At 34.5% G+C, this 23,664-nt stretch overlaps 1 protein-coding gene and 1 long non-coding RNA gene across 3 annotated transcripts in view; one reads left to right on the forward strand and one right to left on the reverse strand.

The window, feature by feature from the left end:
• B3GALT1 (beta-1,3-galactosyltransferase 1) overlaps positions 1 to 23,664 on the forward strand; it is a 503,119-nt gene that overhangs the window by 173,351 nt on the left and 306,104 nt on the right. The gene's annotated exons all lie outside the window — the stretch shown is intronic.
• On the reverse strand, positions 10,505 to 23,644 carry LOC112668040 (uncharacterized). Of its 2 annotated transcripts, none has more exons than XR_004804679.2 (4): positions 23,546 to 23,644; positions 16,377 to 16,435; positions 12,640 to 12,679; positions 10,505 to 10,735 (listed from the first exon to the last, which is right to left on the reverse strand). It is a non-coding gene; the product is annotated as an uncharacterized LOC112668040 (long non-coding RNA). The 2 variants fall into 2 exon arrangements; XR_007408780.1 differs by having other exon boundaries at positions 12,628 to 12,679.

Here is a 23,664-nt window from a genome sequence, read left to right on the forward strand (position 1 = left end):
TGGTCCTGGAGACTCGGGATCGGGTCCCATGTGAGGCTCCCTGCATGGAGCCTGCTTCTCTCTCTGCGTGTGTCTGTGCCTCTCTTTCTCTCTGTGTCTCTCATGAATAAATAAATAAAATCTTTAGAAAAAAAAATCTGAGGAGATAAACTCCCATTCTGGAGGGTGACCTTCTCAAGTACAAGGACTACTCCTTCCATAACTCTGTCTTTAAAACATAGCACAATGCCTGTGTCAAAGGAATAATCTTCACAATACTTGTTAAAGTAAGGAGAGTGGAGTTTTGCAGAGGGGACAGAGATGGGGCTCCATTCGTAATATAACCAGGACAAGGAGGGATCTAGAGCCAAGGATTAGAGTGAGGATTAGAGGATAGAAAATTGCTGAGGCAAGGGAAATTCTCACTAGACTGAACCATAGGATTCTCACTGAAGGCAGGCCAGGGGGCTAAGATATAGAGGATGGAGGATAAATTTGATCTAATATCAAGGATCATCAAATACCAAGGGACGAGGGGTCTCACTAAGTGAACTCAGCAGTATTCTTGCTAAAAATGGACTAAGCAGGCCAAAGAGAGAAACCAAAATTAGAGCTTAGTTGAGAAGGGGATTTGGTCCAGGACAGAGTCTTTGTCACCTGACATCTAGTAGAATTTTAGTGAACATGTATTATGGTATTATATAGATGTGTTTCTAACAAATACTATAGAAATCTATTAACGAAGTCCTAAAGACAACAGGCAGGCATTATGATTTAACAAAAGAGGAAGATATCTTTAAATCATCTAAGTAATTTTGTGTAATGTTCAAGTGTAAGCTATTAAACAGAGCATGGATCTGTTTAAAAAATTAAATGACTAATATACATGAGCAGTTTCTAAGTGCAAAGCAGAATCTTAACGATGACAGAAATGTGCAGATAAAGTAGACATGTTCTTACTTTCTAAAAATAATACACTTTAGTGGAGGAGGGTTGGGGGAGAAGGGAAGAATTGTGTTGTATTAGTGACAAAGATTAAATATATATACAAATTTTATAGAGAAATAGAATAAAATGGATCTTAACCCTAGGATGTACCTTAAATTGGACTAAACTTTTTTTTTTTTTAAGATTTTATTTATTTGAGAGAGAGAGAGCTGACCGAGAGAGAGAGCATGAGCAGGGGGAGGGGCTGATGGAGAGAAAGCCCCACTGAACAGGGAGCCAGATGCAGGGCTCACCTTAGGACCCTGGGATCATGACCTGAGCCCAAGGCAGATGCGTCACTGACTGAGCCACCCAGGCACCCCTAAATTAGACTCAATTTTAAAACTAGATTGCAAATTCATTGACATTGTAGTACATGGAAACTTGATTTTCTAAACATTGGCATGCATAAAAATTACCATGAGTCTTTGTTTAAATTTTATTCTCTTAGGCGCCACACCACAGTATCTGAGTAATTTGAAGGATCAGTGATTTTTCACTCTTAACAAGCACTCCAGGTTATTCTGTTACAAGGACCTGTGGGCTATGCTTTAAAGAATGCTGATCTGTACCATTTACAATTTTCCTCCCTGTTGTGTGGTTGATGTTAGAAAGTACCCCCTGAGAAGAGGGTGGTAGAGAGATCAGCCCAAATATAGGAACCAAAAGAATGTGCCAGCAAGATTAATTTCATGGCCCCTTACACTGGTGTGGTTGAAGGAGGATTGTCCTACAAGTCTGAAAATGAGAGAGCAAACTAATCAGAGACACCAGCACAAAAACTATGTCCGAGATTAGAACATTTTTAGAAAGAATGAAATACATATTTTGTTAATAGAATAAATATTTTCTAAATAGATAAAATATAGTACAATTACATCAATATTCAACAAATTATTTATTTCAAAGATATGAGTTATGATATCTGTAATTATAGGGGAAATGATAAATACCCAAGAAGTACAAAAGTGACTAAGTTAATTAGTATCACTATCCCAATGTAATATAATTTTCACTGCTTTAAAGAATGATGTTATTTAGAAAGTATCTAACATATGTGATATAAAAAGAAAAATGAGAAAGGATATGACTGTTTATGCATAATATATGTTTGTATATGTGGTGAAATTTCACGTGTTTTGAATTCTAAAATTTTCTTAGGTATTATATGTTAGTCACAAAATCAAATACTAGAATCCAATGATATCTAGAATCAGATGCTTTGGTCATGAATTTTTATTTTTAATAGTGGTAAATAATAATTTAAAATATTATTAAATAATATTATTTAAAATAAATAATTTTTTACTTTTGGCCAGACCCACCATCTTCTAGTAATTTACTGAAATAACCAATACAAAGGGAAGAGGATAGACACCTGATATATATGCTCTAGGTCTTTTAGGAAACATAGGGTTGCTTCCTTTGGCTGTATACATGCCAATCTGCAAGAAAGGTGATATTATAGGGACGCCTGGGTTGCTCAGTGGTTGAGCATCTGGCTTCAGCTCAGGGTGTGATCCTGAGATCCCAGATGGAATTCCTCATCAGTCTCCTAGCAGGGAGCCTGCTTCTCCCTCTATGTCTCTGTCTCTTTCTCTCTCTCTCTCTGTCTCTCTGTCTCTCTCTCTCTCTGTCTCTCATGAATAAATAAATAAATCTTAAAAAAAAAAAAGGAAAGGTGATATTTTAGATATCAAGGGGATGGCACTGTTCAAAAAGGAATACCCTACAAATGTTACCATGACAAGACTCGAAGAGTCTATAGTGTTACACTGCATGCTGTTGGCATTGTAAACAAACAAGTTAAGGGCAAGATTTTTGTCAAGAGAATTAACATATCTACTGAGCATATTAAGCCCTCTGTCTAGAGAGCTTCCTGAGTAATCAGAAGGAAAATGATTAGAAAAAGAAGGAAGCCAAGGAGAAACTTACTTGGGTTCAACTAAAGTGCCAGCCTGCTCCCTCCAGAGAAGCACACTTTGTAAGAACCAATGGAAAGAAACCTGAGCTGCTGGAATCCATTCCCTATATGAAGCCATGGCTTGATAAGTGAAAACAAAACAAAAAAAACCTCTGGACTGTAAAAATGTTTCTTTTAGTTGAGTAGAAGTGCGGTATGCTTCCCTCAAAGAAATATCTAAGACAAGATAACAACAACAATAAAAATCAAAAAACAAAAAAGTAAATAATTTTTAAGTAAAAAGGTGTTTTGAAATTATGTTATTAGTAAGCTTCAGGTAAACTCTAAAGCTAAAGCAGTGATACCCCCACTTGGCCAATTATTAGAATTGTATGGGGGACTTTTTGAAAACATGGATTCCTTAGATTCTGGACAAGTAGTCACATTTCTGCAGTTCTGAGTTTAGCTTTGGATTCTGAATTTTTTGAGTACTGTATTGATGGCCTTATTGATTAGCAAAGGTTGGTGACCACTGTTGTGGGAAAGACAATTATGTCTTCAAGAATTTCTGCAGTGATCAATGTATGACCAAAAAATGCAAGTCAAAATAATGTCAAATTCTAGAATGTTTCATGTATATAACATAGTAAATAAAGTAGAAGTTTAGAGAAGAGGAAGAATAACATGAAGAGGATTACATGGGAGGACTTCTTGAACAAGAACCTCGTAAGCGTCGGTGGCAGAGATAGAGTAAATGCTGCAGAACTGTCATCATCTTAGCAACCTTCATGTTAAGATGCAGAGTGATGACACTGTGAGACACTTGGAGGTGTCAGTAACACAGTTGGCCCATTTGAGAATGCCAGCTCTTTCATCAATCCAATCTCTGCATCCTTTCCCCAGAGGCCCAGGGCCCTTTCAGGCTTTTCCTCCCAAGCTGGATCTTGGTTTTGAGGCAAGGGCTGACTCTGCTTGAAGAGGCTTTTCAGCACTCCAGGATGGGAAGGCATGTGAAGCCTATAAATCAGTGTTTCTTAAGGTGAGGAAAGGCACATCAGAATATTTGTGCAAAGACAAAATTTTTGTTATTTATGTTTAAGGGATTATGGCTGTTAAAAGACAGAGAATTAATCACAGAGTAAGATGAAGTTGAATGTTTACCAATAGATATGGTTTGCTTTCCCAGAACATGAAAGGTGCAGTTGAGAGTCATTTCAGTGACGGGGACCTCATACACCCAAGTCAGCCAAGTGTCTTTCTTCTGTCGACTTAATTTCTTCTTTAATACAAATGCTATTGTTTAAACTTCTATCCTTCTAGCGTATGTTGCCTAAACTGACCGTAAATTCATTTTATGCCACATGGGACCTATGAGTAGGAGGTCAACAATTATTTCTTAAAAGAAAAAAGCTAATAGCAGCTTGACTAGAGTCCACTGAGGAAAGGGCATGAGTGAGGCTGGACATGACTGGTACTGAGCAGGGCATCAAGTCTCACACTAAGGAATTTTTACTTGGCCTTACAGTGAAGGATTCTGAGAAGGATAATGAGAGGATAAATGTGAGTTTTGAGGGAGAAAATCAGCCAACAGTAAAGAAGATGGATTAAAGAGAGGAAGAACAGGAAACACAATTAGCATGCTAATTAGCTAATTACCATGAGAAGAAACCTGGACTAGGCTGTTGGCAGTGTAAAGAAAAAGAAGGCAGATAACAGCAAAGTTTTTCAACTCAATTAGAGTAATACTGATTAATCACCTACTAAGTGCCAATCACTGTTCGAGGCCACTGGGACATCAGTGAACAAAATGGAGCATATGTCTGTCAGGAAGACAAACATAAGAAGCAATAACTAATAAATATAATAAATAATATACTATATATATTGGAAATCTTAGATGTTACAGAAAAAGAAAACTTTGAGCAGAGTAAGGCAGGGAAGGGTAGGAGTCTGCACTGTTACATTGGATGGTCAGGGGAAGCCTCTGAGGAGCAGAGGTTTGAGGAAGGTGGGAGTGAGACAGTACCCTGAGGGAAGAGCCTTTCAGGAGGAAGGAAAAGGAAGGGCAAAGACCCTAAAGTGGGGATGTGTCACTAATAGCCAAACATTTTGAATTTAAAATCTATCCCAAGGCAGGATGCTCAGATGTACCCCTCACCAACTACTGAAAAAAAAGGATTCTGCTGCTAGGAAGGATCTTCTTCCTTTACAGTTCTGCCTCAGGCCAAAATGGGTTGAATTTCAAAAGGACAAAAGAAATAGAAGAGTGAATTAGGGAGTCAGCCTTGGGCCATGCCTGCAGTTGAAGTCTGTGGGAGAAAATGAAGGAGATAGAAGTCAGAAAAAAAAAAAAAAAACAGTATCTAATCTGTCCTTAGAGTTGTAGAAAGAGGGCTTGGCCAAGAAAAGGGGATGCCCAGGTACTGAATGGTGCAAAAAGATTACAGAGAATACAGACTGCAGGAACAACAACAACAAAAAACAACCCAATGGGATTGAGAGAAGGGGTGTTGGAGTTATGAAGGCCATTGACCCGAGAGAGCAGTCTCAGTTAATTAAGAACACGGGATTACAAAACACTTAACTGGTCATTTTTCCTATACCAGGAACAATGGGGAATCTGTACTGTTAAAGAATTGGTAGTTGCCTAGAGTTGATTTTCAGCAATCCATTAAAGACATTTTAATAATGTTCTGAAGTCTATCTTTGGTAGAAAGTGTTGACAAGTTAGAAAGAGTAAAATGAAATGTGTTAGGCTTCCAACTAAGGACGTATGCAATTTCCCCTTCCCCTTTGCTCTTCCCATCTGCTCTGATTTCATAACTAGGCACAGTATTGACATGTTAGAGAATTGAAGTCTCCACATCCTTTGGTGGGGAGATGTTGCAGTATTGCTCAATTTGCGGAAATTCTCTGACCTGAAGTAGTTTTCCTCAGGTCTTCACCAAAGCTTGTATTTTATTAATGCATCAAGTCTTTTTCTAGGACGCAGTGATGTTCTGGTTTTAAAAGGCCAACAGAAACATATGCTTATGCTAGGGTTAAAAGTGGAGCCTGTCAATATTTGGTAGCCTTTTCAATAGCTCCCTTATTGGAATTTTTAAAAAAAGATTATGAACAGTAAGATACAGCAATAAGTAATAATTCAATACATTTATGTTAGAATGTTAATAAAAAATGTACAGAAGTCAAGGATTTATAAAACTGGTACAAGCAGCCATGCTTCCTGCTTCCTGTGCTATGACCTAGAATTCATTCTTTAAGACATTTTTTTATGTAACGTAGTGAGCCTCTCAGAAAAAGTGCTTTGAAAGCAGTGGGAGATTAGCCATTTAAAGAATGGAGAAACATCTTAATGTAAGAAAAGAGATGGACTTTTACTCTGGAAAACACGGAAAGTGTGTTCAAGTTGATGTGATAGGTGGTGTAAGTTATTTGGAATTTCGGGATTGACACTAAGGAAACTTCTGAAGATCATATTTATATTTAAGGCCAATCCCTTTGCCCTTATTCTCTTCTTGCCTCTTTTCTTCCAGATTCCCATCATCTTGCACCTATTAAAATCTGCTCAGAAAATGATCCACTGTCAGTCTTTTATAACATCATATGAATTTAAGTGTCTTACTTGTCCCAAGGGTATTTACATTTTAAACAGGGAAGGAAGGTTGCATCTCCATTTAAAAAATTCACCAACTCTCAGAGCGCATGAGTGGCTCAGTTAAGCATCTGCCTCCGGCTCAGGTCATAATTTCTGATCCCTGGATGGAGCCCCATGCCAGGCTTCCTGCTCACTGGAATCTGCTTCTCTCTCTTTCTCTCCCTTTTTGCCTTCCCTACTGCTTGTTTCTCTCTCTCTCTCTCTCTCTCTCTCTCTCTCTCTCTCAAATAAAATCTTTAAAAATAAAAGAAAATAATTACAAATCAGCCTGCTTAGATCAGTATGAAAGACCTGAGAAATTTTATGGGTCATTTCTTGATTTGGTAGTTGCATTTAAAAAAAAAAAAGATTTTATTTATTCATGAGAGACACACAGAGAGAGGCAGAGACACACACAGGCAGAGGTAGAAGCTGGCTTCCCGCAAGGAGCCCGATGTGGGACTCGATCCCGGACCCCAAGATCACACCCTGAACCGAAGGTAGACGCTCAACTGCTGAGCCACCCAGCATCCCTGATAGTTGCATTTTTGTATATGCTTTTGCTAGCATTTTATAGCAAAGGAATTATATAGTTCCCAAAATTGCAACATGATGAGATTCTCATTGCTTTTAATTAACCTGCCTTTTTCTTTCTTAACTCCACAATTAATTTGGCTAAATTGGTTAACAAATGAAAAATTGTAACTACACTAGTTGCATATTGCTCTTCTTATGTACTGTTTGATGCTTCCATCATTATATTTCACATGAGAAAAATCTTAAAATCTAGATTTTATATTCTGTGATAAAATCACCATTTTGTCCTTGAAGGCATTGTCCTAGAAATGATTTTTTAAAGGGTAGCATCATTGGTTTCATTTCTTGGAAGAGAAAAACATCAGTCAGAGTAATATAAGATAGTAATCTAGTATATTTGGTATTACGAGTCTCAAGGATTTAGCAGTAAAAAGAAATCTGTACTGAAGAAAAAAAATGGCATATTTTGTTAAGAGGAAGAGAGTTGAATTGCTATATTTGACTGCAAATCTGGCAACACTGTAAGTGGTTGCTTAGAAATAAAAGTTTTCCTAAAGCTTTTTATTTGAATTATTGGAATTGCATCAATAACAGAATTCTTAATTATTATAATGGATAGTTTTTTAATCCTATAATATCTCCAAATACATAAAAGCTTTATAGAAACAGAGTGTCAAAAGTTCAGAAATAACAGAGGTAAAACCAATGTATCTCTAAAGTCATAATGAATACGAGTTTATTGTGCACATACAAAAAAGACAGTCTGCAGACTGGGAGCCCTCAAACCAAAACATGACATGAGGCTCAGGGGAATATTGTTAGAAAGCACTTTATATAGTGAGGACTGTTTATTCCTCACAGTGATTGGTTATAATAATAGAATTTTCTTAAACAATAGGGAATTGGTCAGTGGTTACCGCATACCAACTTTGAAAAACAGTTTAAGGTTTACTTATGATTTCCTGAAATATTAGGAAGAAATGACCCAGGTCAGGTTAGTCTTGTGAAGTAAGCTAAATGAAGCTGTACCTATATGACTAACTAGTTTTGTCTGTTCAGGAAATCTTCAAGACAAGATTGATCTCTGTTTGTTTTTTGTTTTTTTTTTTTTTTTGTTGTTGTTATTGTTTGTTTCTTTTTAACCATTCCCCCTTTTGGTTATTCTCTCAGCAGGCTGAGAGTATGATCAAGTAGTATAGCGTTATTCTCTGTTATTACCTACCATCGATGTAATCAGAGTGAAGAATCACACATTCTGTGTTTGCATTCATCGTGCCTGAGGACCTGCTTCATTATTTATGTGGTTATTGTTGATTTGATCTATTTGTCTGATCCTGATGGATACCATTTGACAAGGGAGTGGCTACCAACAAGCATTTAAAACCCTCAAGGTGATACAATGCACCTAGAGAGGTCTGAATGGTGACTATAAGGAGGAAAAAGAGCAAATGATTTAAAAATTCACCAGAGGACAGCATCTCATGAGATAAGGTTTAACCAATTAAATGTCTCGAGTGGGTTATAATGTTTTAAAAGTTATTTGCTGGGGCACAAGGTAATGTATTAGTGAGCATCCTCATGCTTACTTAGGACAAGGTAAAGATGCTTAATTTGAGGAGATGGTGTTCCAGGTGAGCTTCCACCTAAATTAGGCCTATATGTGAGATGAGCAAACAGGTTATTTAATGAGAGGCGTCTTTATGGAAAAAGCTCAATAGTTTGAGTAGTTTATAAATACAGTTTCTGAGTTTGGAGAGCAGCCTGTTGTGAAAACAGCCAGTTGTGTCTATTTCTAGACAGATTTTCCTGGTTTGTGGTGTGAACGTCTCTGGTGATCTTTCTGAGTGTCCACAAAGTAACGGACGTGAAGGTTGGCCACACCTCAGCCCTTATGGTGGTTTCTCAGAAGTTTATATCAAGTTGTCCTGCTTTAGCTTGAGTGGCTTCAAGAAAAAGACAGTTTTAGTTTTATAGTGATTCCAAATCAGAAGAATGTGAGAAAACTGGAAATGTTAGTGTGAAAAATTCTAGCCAAATATTAGAGGGAACTGAAAGAATTGAGTATCCAGTCCAGTTTATAAGTAGAAAACAAAACCTCAAGAAACATTAACAGCACAAGAATATGATATCCATGCTATTTTAGTAATATACTATTATATTACTAAAATATAATTTTTCTCTCTATAATTATCCCTAATATCTATCAAAGATAACCACAATAAGACTAACTTGTTTGTAAATTACATCTGATTTCAATAAACTTGGCCTGGCTATTTGCATAAGGGAAGCAAAAATAGTGCAATTGACCATATAGTTCTTTTAAATGTACTTTGCTGGAACTTTTCATAGGGTATCTCAGATTAGATTTCAAAAGCCTCTCAAGGCTAGGAAGCCAAGCCAAGGATTTGTCCAATTGTGTCCTGTTACAAGAAAAGAGATTCATATTGAATGAACTTATGCAATTATATCTACTCTCATGAAAAATAAGAATAATTAATAAGAGTTTCTGAATTTTGGAGGAATCAGGTAGGGAGAAAAAGATGTGTTTCAATCTTTGTTGCAAAGAATATACTTAACCAATCTGGAAATCTGGAAACAAAATATTAAAGAACTAGCAATACTTTAAATGAAGTCATCAAATTTATAATCATTTTCATCAGTTTTGTCAATGTTGTATGATTCTTGCTCCATCTTGGGTTAGAAACTTTATGAATCAAATAGATTTTCATTAGAATTTTAGAAATTCTTAACCTGTTCGGTGTTATGACCTTAAACTTATCATAAACCTGTAATTTAGAGTTCTTGTTAGGGTCTTTTCTGTGAATATTCTTGAGGATGAAGCAGGTTTGCCAAATAGTTGATTGTAAATGCATTCAGAGAAATAAAACAATGACTCATTGTGAGTGATAAGGGACTTTTAAAGAACTATGTTGTTAAAGCTCTAGTGAGAGCTCTCTCTCTCTCTCTCTCTCTCACACACACACACACACACACACACATACACACACACAAATAATGCAATTGATCAGTAAGTTTGTTTTTTTTTCTGTGATTTACAATATTTTAAGGTAATAGCTAGAATTATAACTCATAAAACCAAATTTTTAAAAGAATTCCAAATAATTTTAAATTACTTATTTTATTTTATTTTAAAGATCTTATTTACTCACTCATGAGAGACAGAGAAAGAGAGGCTGAGACATAGGGAGAAGGAGAAGGAAGCTCCATGCAGAGAGCCCAATAAGGGACTTGATCCCTGGACTCTGGGATCACACCCTGAGCTTATGGCAGACGCTCAACCATGGAGCCACCCAGGCGTCCCTTAAATTATATATATATGATCTAAGAGAGTTAAACATTACTTATTATTTGACAATATTCCTTCATCCAATTTAATATATCAAATAAGTTTAAATAAACTTCTTTTTTATTTCATTCAGATTTGATTTGACAAAGTTTGTTTAAAATGTAAAAAGATTTTTTTTTAAACATCCAAAGATGTAAAATACTTATCAAACAGGATCAAAGGTCTTTGTGAGACAATACATTGTTTTCCATTCAACCAGAGTGAAATTAAAAGATGTTAAAGGTTAAAAACAAAGTTACATAGTGATACAACTAGAATGTACAACTGTAGAGCTTAGCTCTTTTAATGGAGAAGACTCCATGTTTTTCTTCAAGGAATCGAAGACCTGATAAAGCAACATGAAGCACAGGAAATTATTTTCATAAGGCATAGAAGCTTTGTTTCCTAGGCAGATTACATTAAAGGTAAAGAAAAATCTTTGTTTACAATTTCTCAAGAGCAGATTGATGATTTAAGATAAACTTCGTCATCATAACAGAAAGAAAAGCAAATTATAATTTTGTCCCAGTATACTTTTGATATTATAACTCCTCTTTTCTTTTTTACCTTTTTAACTTGAATCCATTCCCGTATTAGCTTGACTACACGTATATTTCTTTGTAAAGATTTCTTTTTCACAAACCTACAATTTTCTGTATCCATCCAGCTTTTTTCCTTTTTCCTTTCTTATTCTAGAACAATTTATATTACTTTAGGACAAAATTAATTTTTTTTTCCTTTACAAAAAAACAAAAACCAAAGAAATTCTGTGACCTTCATATCTCTCCTTAACCCCCAATTCACCTAGCCCACTTTTCACATACAGTCATTTGCTTTCACCCTTATTATTTTCAATAGTTTTAATTACATATATTAAATAAAATTAACTCTTAGAATCCTTAGTGAACACTGAGAAGTGAGCAATTGTGGACTGACAAATTTATAATTTACATTTCATAATTTCTAAAAATAGATTCTTCTTCATAGTAAATTTTTCAGTGTGGCATAAAACATTATTTATTATTAGGCCCAAGTATCTTTTGTCCCTCTAAAAAAATTAAAAAGTCAAAAGTGGGGACGTCTGGGTGGCTCAGTGGTTGAGTGTCTGCCTTTGGCTCAGGTCGTGATCTCAGGGTCCTGGGATCAAATTCCGCATTTGCCTCTCCTCACGAGCCTACTTCTCCCTCTGCCTGTGTCTCTGCCTCTCTCTCTCTCTCTCTCTCTCTGTGTGTGTGTCTCTCATGAATAAATAAATAAAATCTTAAAAAAAATAAAAATTTTATTGGTATATTGGTATATTGGTATTAGCGCCACCTTCAGCCTCGGGTGTGACCCTGGAGAACCAGGATCAAGTCCTACATCAGGCTCCCTGCATGGAGCCTACTTCTCCCTCTGCCTGTGTCTCTGCCTCTCTGTCTCTGTCTCTGTCTCTGTCTCTCTCTGTCTGTCTCTCTGTGTCTCTCATAAATAAATATAATCTTTATTTAAAAAACAAAGAACTTGAAAAATGTTTGAGTTAATTTCTATAATTCTGAGTCTTAGGAATACTTAATTTATAAAAGTGCTTATTTTTCTTTATGCCAACTAAATAGATCTCTTTACAAATTAATTTTGGCAATATCATTCAGAGGTAGAAAAATATCATATATTTACAACATACATCAGATGGACATAGCTACAGTTACCTGTTCAGAGGGCCAAAGAGTTTTTACTAAAGATTTTTCATTTCTATGTTGCCAGGGTCTTTTTAAAGCTATTTTCAGAGCAATCTGGTCTGTTAGGACTTCTAAATACCAATCAAAGAATGCACTCCATTGTCTCCAAGGGGTTTGGAATCTTTTGAGGGTGCCCCTGAAGGTAGACTTTCTAAGTTAAAGTTTCTCTAATTTGGCCAGTACAGTTTCAGAAGATCATACATTTTCTTAAAAGGCACAAGATCCTGGTCCATAGACCAGGTCAAACCCATCTTTGCCTTTAGATTCCCTAAGACATCTTAGTTACGAGGAGTCCTGTTTTCCAACAACTGTTCCAAAACACAGGGAGTCACTTTTGAACAGAAGGGGACCAGAAGCTTCACTAAACAAAATACAGTTATGCACAAGATGCTTAATGCACAAGCTATTCACAAGCCCAAAATGCAAGGAAAACAGAGCTTGGATACAAGAAAGACTTATTCTCAAATTCCAGGTTTGGCAAGAAAGCAAGGAGCTCAGTGAGCTCTGTGGGGGGTACCAGCACCTGTTTGCTTACAGGCCTTGGAGTCTTCGGGCGTCTCCTCTGGATCCCACTTCTGATGCCATGGAATGTCAAAAGTTGAGAAATAACAAAAGTAGAACCAATGAACCATAGTAATAAAATAAATAATATGATAAATAGTATTTATAGTATTATTTTAATAATAAAATAGTAATTCGTACAAGTTTATCATACATACACCAAAAAGACGTATTTGCAAACCAGAAGCCCTCAACCCAAATAAGGAATGAGGCTCAGGGATATATTGTTATAGAGCAGTTTATATAGTGAGGAAGCAGTCACTACTGTTTATTCTTCACAGTGATTGGTTATAATATTAAAACCAATTAATTGGTTAATTATAATATTAAAATTTTCTTAAACAATAGAGAATTGGTCAGTGGTAACCTCATACCAACTTTGAGAAACAGTTCAAGTTTTGCTTATGATTTCCAGGTGTATAAGCAAGAAATGCCCCAGATCAGGTTAGTCCTGTGAAATAAGATAAATGAAGCTTTGCTTGTATGACTAACTGGTTTTTGTCTTATCGAAGAATTTTCAAGGTTGGTCTTCATTTGTTTTTTATTTTAACAGGAGTAAGGAGAAAATCAGGTTTTATCAAAAACATTCCAAAGCTCTACATTAAAAGATGAAAGAAATTATGTTTTCCCTTCTGCAGCAAAGAGCTGCAAAAGAACATTTGGGTGGAAGAAATAAGTGAACCATGTAAGAATGCAAGGCTGGATTAGAACCTGGAGATACCCTAGTTATATTCATTTATCTGCCTTCTACTAGAGTAATTAAAGTAAAATTCATTTATCTGCCTTCTACTAGAATAGTTAAAGTAAAATCTTGCGGATTGTGGGGAGGGAGTAAGAGGAGGAGAGAAAGGGAGTGACAGAGAGACAGAAAGAGACAGAATGTGTGTGTGTTTGTGTGTGTGTAAGAGAGATAGTCCAAAATACAAACTCAGAAACAAGCTCAGAGGGAAGAATTTGAGTTCTGAACAGAGGAAGATACTTGATTATATTTTAAGTTTATGGTTTGACACTAGCGATGGTTTTTGCTGCTTCGGAAATATCATTTCACCTTCTTGCATCTGAATTTTTCTGAGGAAAACATCCACTTAATGTCACAATAGCCTCACAGGAACAATTCAGTAGTTCTGCTAAAAGCCTGTAAGAACTCTCAGGATAGAAGATACAGTTTTGCAAAGGCCTTTGCAGCCTCTGTCAATCTTAATTTAACAGATTGAGAATTTGATGGGTTTATTACCAAACCATCAGTTATACAGAATAGAAGGCAAGAACAGTTCTTCAGAAATTGTTAAAATGCTTGTTAAATAATGACCTGAAAATTGCATGTTGACCTTCTTCAGTGGCACTTCTAAAATATGGCTTCACTGTGCCCCAGTTTTATTTCTCTACTTTAAATGATAGCTAATTGGAAAAAATTCCCAAGGGGTGCCATTGTTGGGATCTTTGGAGAAAATTCTCTTGCTCTTTATTTGTTTTATGACCCATAGAATCTTCTCTTGACTTCACCATATCTGATGAGGATCTGACTATATCCATCACTAGAGGAACTGCAAGCATTTAAGAAGTTCTGTGTCACACTAGGACTCCAGACAACTTTTTAAAAGGAGGGAAATGCCCATATTGTGCTTGTTATAAATGGAAGAGTGTTTATCCACAGCTTAATTTTTGTGAGCATTAATAATTCTTTAATACATTGCTAGTACATGGATTTAAAGATGAATATGGCTGACATCCCTTGGATGATGTTATTGGAACTTTCAATTCACTTGCTGATTCTAACTTATTTCAGGATTAAGAGTAGAAAGATCTTTTGAGGGATCCCTGGGTGGCTCAGCTGTTTGGCGCGGCCTTCAGCCCAGGGCGTGATCCTGGAGACCCTTGATCGAGTCCCACGTCAGGCTCCCTGCATGGAGCCTGCTTCTTTCTTTGCCTGTGTCTCTGCCTCTCTCTCCCTCTCTCTGTGTATCTCATGAATAAATAAATAAAATATTTAAAAAAAAAAAGAAGAAAAATCTTTTGAGTAATGATTTGTAGGAAGAGATTGATCCTAATGAGGTAATTCTAAGATCTTTAATAATAGTTGATTGTTTGAACCCCAATCCTTTACTGTTGGTAGGTCTATTGTGCTATCTGGGATAATGGAACTATTCCATGAATTTGCTGCTAATTCCTAAAGTAGAGTAATGGGACATCTTTTAAAAATGGACATTTAAAGAGCCATTGACATTTAAAGAACTTTATGATATATTTCAATAAATTAAAATGCAATGATTATAAAATTATTGTCCTTTTAACTACTAATGTTCTAAGGTACTATGTCATAGAAGAAGAAAATGGGCTTTAGAAAACATCTTAAAGTGGATATTTTGAACTATTTTTTTCTCATAATATGTCTATTAAATAATAAATGAAAACAAATATAACATTTTTTAACTCAAAAATATTTACATTAATATTACTTTATAGTTATAATTATACTATGTTTTAGTAAAATTAATACATAAGGCAGCCAATAGCAGCTGTTTCTAGTTTTCAAATGTCAAGTTTTCAGTTTTTTTCAATAAAGCTTTTTAATGTGTTAAAAATATTTTCCTGATTTTACCTTGAAGTTCAAACTTTAAAGCAATAAATGAAAATTAAAAAAAAACTAATACTTTTGCTTATAAGACAAAAACCAAGGTTTTAGACATTTATGGAATAGTTTATAGCTTCATCCTAGTTGTAATGTAAATATAAAATTAATTAGATGTTTTCCAAATTTGGAAAACTTTTGCCCCTAAAGACAGCTCTTAGAAATATTAATTCACTCATCTTGCAGCAGGAAAAGAATGTCAATGAGGTTGAGCCACTAGTGTGTAACTCTTGCAGTAATTATGTACCTTGGACGTTACCTTGAAGTGCTTGCTTATTTGTTGGCATTTAGCCTTCAAAGTAGTGTTAGTTTGAGACGAGTACATGAATGAATTACATATGACATTTATGGCAAGACTCTAGAGTCTCATTTCCTCTCTAAACTCTTAAAGTGTTAAATCTTTTGAAGTTTTAAGTGTCCTGGTGAAATAAACGTGTCTTATATCACTTGTACATTCCATTCTTCTTACTATTGATGCGTAAGACAGGGGACCATAGGTGGTTTATTCATTCATTCAAGGAACATTTACTGAATGTCTTTTTGTGTTGTTGTTAGGCAGTGAACAAGTGGTAAAGGCTTACAATTTAGTAGGGGAGATATACACTAAACAACACATCACCTATCTATCCATAGATGCCATTTTGAGAAACACCATAAAGAGAAGAACAGGATGAGACAAGTGTATATAACAGCATGGCTTAACATAGTCAGAGAGGCCATGAATCTCCAGGAGAAAGCTAAAGGTAAAGCAACCTTCGTGTTCTAGGTATATATTTATTAGGTATTTCCTGGACAGAACTGGACAAAACTAAGGGAGATAAATGTAATTGCATAGGATTTTAATTACTACTTTATAACATATAGATTATTTTATGATACTTTAAAGTTAAGATTATTGACATACTGCGCACTAAAACTTTCTAAGTTTTTCCTCACAATTCTTCTTACCAACCTTATGGATTGACTCAACTATTACAAAAGTATTTACAAGCAGTGAATAGATCTGATGGGTGTTCATGGGTGATTATTTGTGAGAAATTCATGGGCTATAGACTTCAAATCAAAATCTGCAAAGTATCTACCTGCCATGAGGTTTCCCTTCACTTGACTGCCACTCAGGCTACTGCTGGTTCTTGAACACCTGCAAAAAAGTAAAAAAGCCTCCTGCTAAGTTTTATTATGTTAGACTCTTTAAAGCTTCCAATAGCTGATGTATTTTATGTGATAATGTCAAAATATAGTAGCTTAGCTTTAAAAACTCTTTATAGTCAATGTGATCTCCAACCTACATTTACAGCATGTCACCCACTACTTCCCGACACAAATTCTATGCTTTGGCCAAAGTAGTTCATTTACTTTTCCCCTAATGTACTCTAAGTTATCTCACTTCCAAGAAAAGCTCCTCTCCTCCAATTTCTCTTCTTAAAAAGCCTACTAAGTATTTATATCCCTAACCACTTCACTCCAGGATAATTTTTTATCTGAATTCCAATTTTAGAAATCATACAAATCCCCTAATAACATTCTGTATTCTGGATGCCCATCTGTTTGGTGACACTTACAAGGTTGTGATTGCCTTCCTTGTGTTAAAATTTCAAATGCACTTTGTTTTCATAATTTTGTACGTAAATTGTCCTATATTCTGGGATAGTTTATCTTTAAATCCTTGAAGTCAAGGTGCTTTTCCCATATTCGTTGTTCAATAAATACATGTTGCTGAGTTAATGAAAAAGAACAGAGGGACGTCTGGGTGGCTCAGCAGTTGAGCATCTGCCTTGGCCTCAGGGCATGGTCCCTGGGTCCGGGGATCCAGTCCCATATCGGGCTCCCTGCATGGAGCCTGCTTCTCTCTCTGCCTGTGTCTCTGCCTCTCTTTCTCCGTCTCTTATGAATAAATAAATATAATCTTAAAAAAAAAAGAACAGAAACTTAGCAATAACCATCAAGCTAAAAAATTACTGTATCATCATCACCAGGATTTTCTGGCTCCCTAGATTAATATGCAGTGGCTACAATCCCATAACAGATTAATTGCTACCAATCATGAAGAAGTTAAAATACTCTCAGAATTTGGAAGCTATACTTGAATTATAATGAAGTTTCTTAATTCTGTGCCAAGCCCATAGATTGTCTGCTATTGTTTAGCTGGTCTTATTTATTTAGTGGTAATCATTTCCTGAAATGGCATAGAACATTGAATTGGAGTGGATATAAGTCTAGCCTAGAATCCATATCCTGGTATTAGTTGGAGGTAGCTCAGCATTAGATATTGTATACTATTATACATCAACCGTGAAGATAAACACCAGCTAGTTTTCAGGATTTTAAATTATCTCAAATTTAAAGGTCTACTCTTTTTCTGTTAACAGTGTGATTGGCTTTCATGAGAAGGCAAAAATAAATAATATTCAGAAAATTCAGTTTAAGTAATTTGCTGTGTGGGATAATTATAGAAATGCAGAAGAATATTGTAGTGTTATTTGAATAGGAAGACATTACAAACAATAAATGATAGAAAATAGTTAAATACTATGTTCATTCACCCATTAAAATAATGAATAAGTATATCGAAAATAAAAATAAGTACAATAGATTCAGAATTTACATGATTTTAGATAGACAAAAAATATATTTTTGCGTAGTTCTTTTTAATCAGCAGTCTTCCAAATGTTAGCAAATAATTTTTGCTGAGTGATAGGTTTTCCTTTTACAACTTTTCTGTACTTTCTAAATTTTCTAACATAAATCATATATTGAGGAAAAAGTTACCTGAAAAGAGGGAAGTGGTGAATTACATGAAAAACATAAGGACAACTAATAACACGGACTTGAATAGTAATAAAGTGAACACTTTTTAACTTATTACTTTTACTCACTCAAAATACATTTCTTACTAAGCACCCATCTTGGTATAGAAAAGAGATACAGCACTAAACACAAAGGACAAAGTCCTTTCCATTGCGAAGCTCACTTTTTGACAATACGGAGATGTAAAAATAAATGTAAGATATGTTAGGAAATGATGGGTACTATGTAGATAAAAGAAGCAAGATAGAGGGCAAGTTGTTAAACTGATGACACAGTTTGAATTAAAAGTGCAATTGGAAATAGAAGCTATGACAGCAAGAATCTTTTTCTTATTCCTATTAGGTGAAAAGATTTTAATATTTCAGTTATTAAATATGATGTTTGTTATAGATTGTTTTTTAGATATCTTATTGCTGATAGGTTATTCTTCATATTCCTAATGTTCTATGAGTTATCATGAATTTTGAATTTTATCAAAAGTTTTATGTATTCATTGAGATAATCATGTTTTTCTTCTTTATTCTATCAATGTGGTAAAATACATTACATAATTCTCAAAAGTTAAACAGAAAATGCATGCCTAGAATAAACCCACTTTGGTTTATACTTATTATATAAACACAAATAATATTTTATGGATATAATATAAATGTGAAACTGTATTCCTATAAATCTGTATATGTTATATATAAATGTACATATTTACATTTAATTTTTAAATGTACTTATATTCAATGGAGAAAAATTGAGTAAATTGCTATGATTTCTTCTTTAAATGTTTGGAAGAATTCACAGACCATCTATAGCATTTTCTTGCTAAAAATAAATAAATAAAGTGGAATCTATTCAAATCTTCAGCTCTACCTACCAGTTCACAGAAAATTTAGGAGATCCAGGAGCAAGTTAAATGACACATGAAGAAGTAATCAGCAGTATTTAGAATAACAGGAAATTTAAAGGATAAATGACCTGGTTTTTTCATCACATTTAATGGTAAAAAACCGAAATCCTGTTATCACAGCTTCTATTTCAAATTGTACTTTCTACCACCTGGTACAGAAAGAAGGAAATGGATGGAGGAGCAGTTAGTTACAAATGCAAGCGTAGGCTGTATTTGAGTCTTGATTTGAACAAATCAACAGCAGGAGACATCTTGAGACACTGGAAACTTGAACGTGAACTGGATATTAGAAAACATTAAGAAATTATGATTAATTTTATTAGAGCTACTGTAGTTTTAAAAAGTGATTATTTTTAGAGATACATATTGAAAGATCTCAAGTGAAATTTCATGGTTTCTGGGATAAAAAAGCTTCAGAAAAAAGGCAAAGTTAGTAAAATAAAAAGAAGTGTGTTAGATGAACCAAACTTAACAAACTTGCTGAAACTAGATTATATTTAAATAATCTTTTTTTTATCTTTGTCTATATTGGAAATGTCTATCATGAAGAGTTCATTTTTATTAGGAAAAAGAATAAAAAAGCATTGTTAGCTTACAAATGTACAGTTTTTTCTTCCATCTTAATTCTGTTGCTACTATGAATTCATATACCTGTGCTTCCCTACTATACATGGTTTATTTTAAACTTTGAGAAAAATTTCAAAATTCCTATTTACTTTATTAGCTATTTTTTAAAAGAGATTTTAACCACATTTTAAAAAGGATATCAGTTCAACGATTTTGCAAGAGAAAAAAATAAATGTAACTGAATGAGCAAAATCATGGCAGTTTTAAAAAATATTTATTTTTGAACATTAGAGGATTGTCAGCCCGTAACAGCTCCCTGTAGGAAATGGGAACAAGGGCTGTTTTTCTTTTTTCTTTCTGCCTTCCCATCTCTCTTTAATGTGTCCTATTGAAAGAATCTAATTGGAAGCCATGGGGCAAAGGAAAAATAAAGTTCTGAGTCCCAGCACCAGCTTCATAGAGCTGAGTATAAATGAGCAAATTTCAGGCTGAGCTATAATAAATATAACTGGAAAGCAGAATATCTGTTATTTTATGTGGTAAAGTTTAATCTAGTACTATTTTTTATTTGATGTCAAATAATGTTGACCATATAGAATAATAATTAATAATGTAGACTTTTAAAAAACAGCTAAACCCTAGCTCCTCCCTGGACATGTGGGTAAAATTACTGAAACTTTCCAAGCCATGGTCTTTTCATCCATAACATGGGAATAATAATCCCATCTACTCCATAAGGTAGTTTCTTCACCTTGGTGAAGAAAAGGTGAAATGTAAATTAGTAGCCTGGTTAATAAATGTAAACTGCTATAATGTTTTAATTATCATCATCTTGCTATCATTATCATCATTGTGATTTGTATTTTTAACTTGAAATATACCAAAAGTTTATTTTTAAAAGCGAACATGAATATTTTGATAATTTAGTAACTGATTTACTATTTTTAATATTGTCATTCACTCAGGCATTTTAAGTTATCCCTTTTAATGGTATTACATTTAGCAATCAAAATAATACTGAGGACAAAAATAATGTCTTCAGTCTGAGCCAACCTAATATAGCTTGGAAAATCTAAAGATACAAGAGAAATTTTCCTCTGAAGGTAAGAAGATACATAGATTTTTGGCTAGATGCCTCCAGAGTTGATGTACATATCTACTTCAGGTGTTATTATTTCCTTCAGTATGTGTAAGGCCAATCAAGCATCCTAAAAGAAACACACTTGAGATGGAGAAGGTGCTCACATATGTTGGAGTTTACAAAAGAATTCTTAGCAATGTGCCACTGAATGCTGTTGGCTAACACAGTCCTACTGCTTAAGCATCAGATGAGCAATCAGATTGATAGTGAAGCATAAACCAAAATGCTCAAAAGTGTCTCTGCAAACAGATTAATGTCTCAAGGATGATGTGAAGCTCTTCATTGTTTTATCTTTCTACAGGATGTGAAGCCACTTCCATTATTGTTCGTTGGGGTGTAATATTTCTGTTAGCTTTGTTTTTGATCTTATAACCTTCAATCACTTTGTTTTTCCAGGGAAATTAAACCTGTCATTAAAGCAAGATTGCCTAAAAATTTTATTCTAAAATTTATGATATAATTGGCTTGGATTTTGGATGTTCTTTAGGACACAATTATCTAGCAAGTCTTCTCAGTCTTTCTGGGCAATCAAGGTTTGTTTTTTTTTTTTAATTATAAAGTAACGTTTATATTATATGGTTAAAGAATATTCTAATCAAACAAGTGACTTTTAAAAACCAACTTTTTTAGGTCACAAGACAAACCACATAAATTTTCCAGGCTTGCCTATGTAGGTATTTAATATACTCTAGCAATTTCTATTCTGAAGCAAAACTTAGGCAGAATGGACTTTAACTTCTATTTACCTTTAATTTTAATCATATTTGCCCATTTATGGTTTTTCCCTTTCTCCCTACTTAGGTTGTTATGACCACCTTATATAACTGCCTCTGACTCTAGACAGAGCTAGAAGATTCTATTTCTTATGCTAAAAAAAATCCAATAGAACTTTTTCTATCATCAGGGGACATTTGTTGTCAAACTTCTGCCTTCTGTCAGGCCCTTATTTCTTGTTTGGACTGATGCAAGAACTTCCTTAATGACTGCTCTGATGGTGTCTTGCTTCTTTTTAAGTCATCCTCAACACTTCTGCCTGAGAAATTTCTCTAATACATAAGTCTGATTTTTAAACATTTTTCTGCTTAAAATTTTTTAGTGATTCCAATTACCTTCAGAACTAGTTTCAAACCTTACTGTGCTATCCAAGGCCATGCTTACCACTCTAATCTTGAATTCTGACCAAAGCATCAGAGTAGGCTTAAATTCCAGTTCAGTAATTAGGTAGCTGGCTCACGTGTGGCAAGTCATTTTGTCTCTGTGGGCCTATGTTTTCTCATTTGTGAAATGTTGGAAATAATAGTACTGTTAATGAGAAGGTATTATTGATGACATTGAATGAGGTAGCGTATGTAAAATGCTTAGAACAGTGCGTGGCATGAAGGAGAAACTATATAACTTCATCTATTATTATTTTGTTATTGCTGTTATTTTTCAAAATTATTTTTCTATCACAGTCTTATCAAGCCTACGTATAGTTATACTGCAGGTACACTGATCATAGTTTCTGAGCATTCCTTTGTCTATAACTTTCTCCTGCTCTTTATATCATTTTTCAACCCTGTGACCACTCCTCATATGGGTTACCTGCTTGTCTTGGATGCCATCTATGTATTTATTTCTTTGTTTATTTAAGTTTCTTTATTATTATTATTATTATTATTATTATTATTATTATTTTAGTAATCTCTACACCTAATGTGGGGCTTAAACTCAGGACCCAGATCAAGAGTTGCATGCTTCTCTGACTGAGCCCATCAGACACACCCAAATGTATTTATACATATAAAATGTATTGACTGTCTATGCTACAAGATCATAAATACTTTGAAGGAGAAATTGTTTTAGATTTTTAAAAATCTGTGTACCACTAATAGGACAGGAGCCAATATGTATTAGGGGCTTGATAAATAATTGAATAATTGTTTTTGTAAAATGGAGACAAAGAAGAATATTCTCCTCAAATGGTTTTCTTTTTCTTTCTTTCTTTTTTTTTTATTAAAACATGAAGTTAGCACTTTCTACTTTAAGATGTTATTATTGATGTTTTTTTCTGGCATATAACAAAGAAATAAAATTACACAATATGCAGAAGGTGACTTCCTTTCAGAGCTAACAGATTAGCAGCAGCAACCCTAGGTCACCTACCGAGTAAGATTTTGTATTTTCTAACGGAGATACTATTTGTTCATAGGAGTTATAAGAAAATCTTCTCAAAGTAAAACAGTTATCAGTCTAGAAAGAGTTAAATAAACTGCAGATTTTATACTGAAGTAATTTCTACTGTTAACCAATTCTCGCCAGTTAGTATACTGCCCATATAATCAAGAACTGCTTTTCTGAAGTTTTATATGCACTTTTTATTTTCTTTTTTATAAGTAAGCCTCTTACTTTTTCATTGATTTCCGTTATAGTACAAAGAGCAGTGGTCCAGAAACAACCCATGAATTACATTATCTAATTTAATTAAGGTGAACTGGAAGTTTCTCTAAAGAGTCAACAGTCACCAGGCAACTAAAAATGAAACTTTAAACTAGTTTTGTAGTGGACACAAGCTTCTGCCATTCACCATCATTATCCACTCTACATTCCTTAACAAAGATTTATGAATAATTCTACAAATACCTCGATGCTGGGTTTACATAAGCAATGCAGGCATTTCAAAATGTTAGTCTATTGCATAGTCCCAAACAATCTTAGGAGAAAATCGTTATCTCTAATTTTATGAACCATACCTCCAATTGTGTGGCACTCAAGTCTATAAAAACTATCTTATTATACCAATATAATCTCATTTGATCCAAGTATCTGGGAACTCTCCTTGCTATTGGACTTACTGGTCAGAGGATACAAAGTGCTCCCCCTTCAGTAGAACTTTGATCCTAAGTGACTTTGCAGGAAAAGATAAGTTCCTAGGGCAGGGAGAAAGTTTACATCTGTAAGAAAAGACAAATCA

This window comes from Canis lupus, chromosome 36, assembly GCF_003254725.2.
Source record: "Canis lupus dingo isolate Sandy chromosome 36, ASM325472v2, whole genome shotgun sequence".
NCBI lineage: Eukaryota > Metazoa > Chordata > Mammalia > Carnivora > Canidae > Canis > Canis lupus.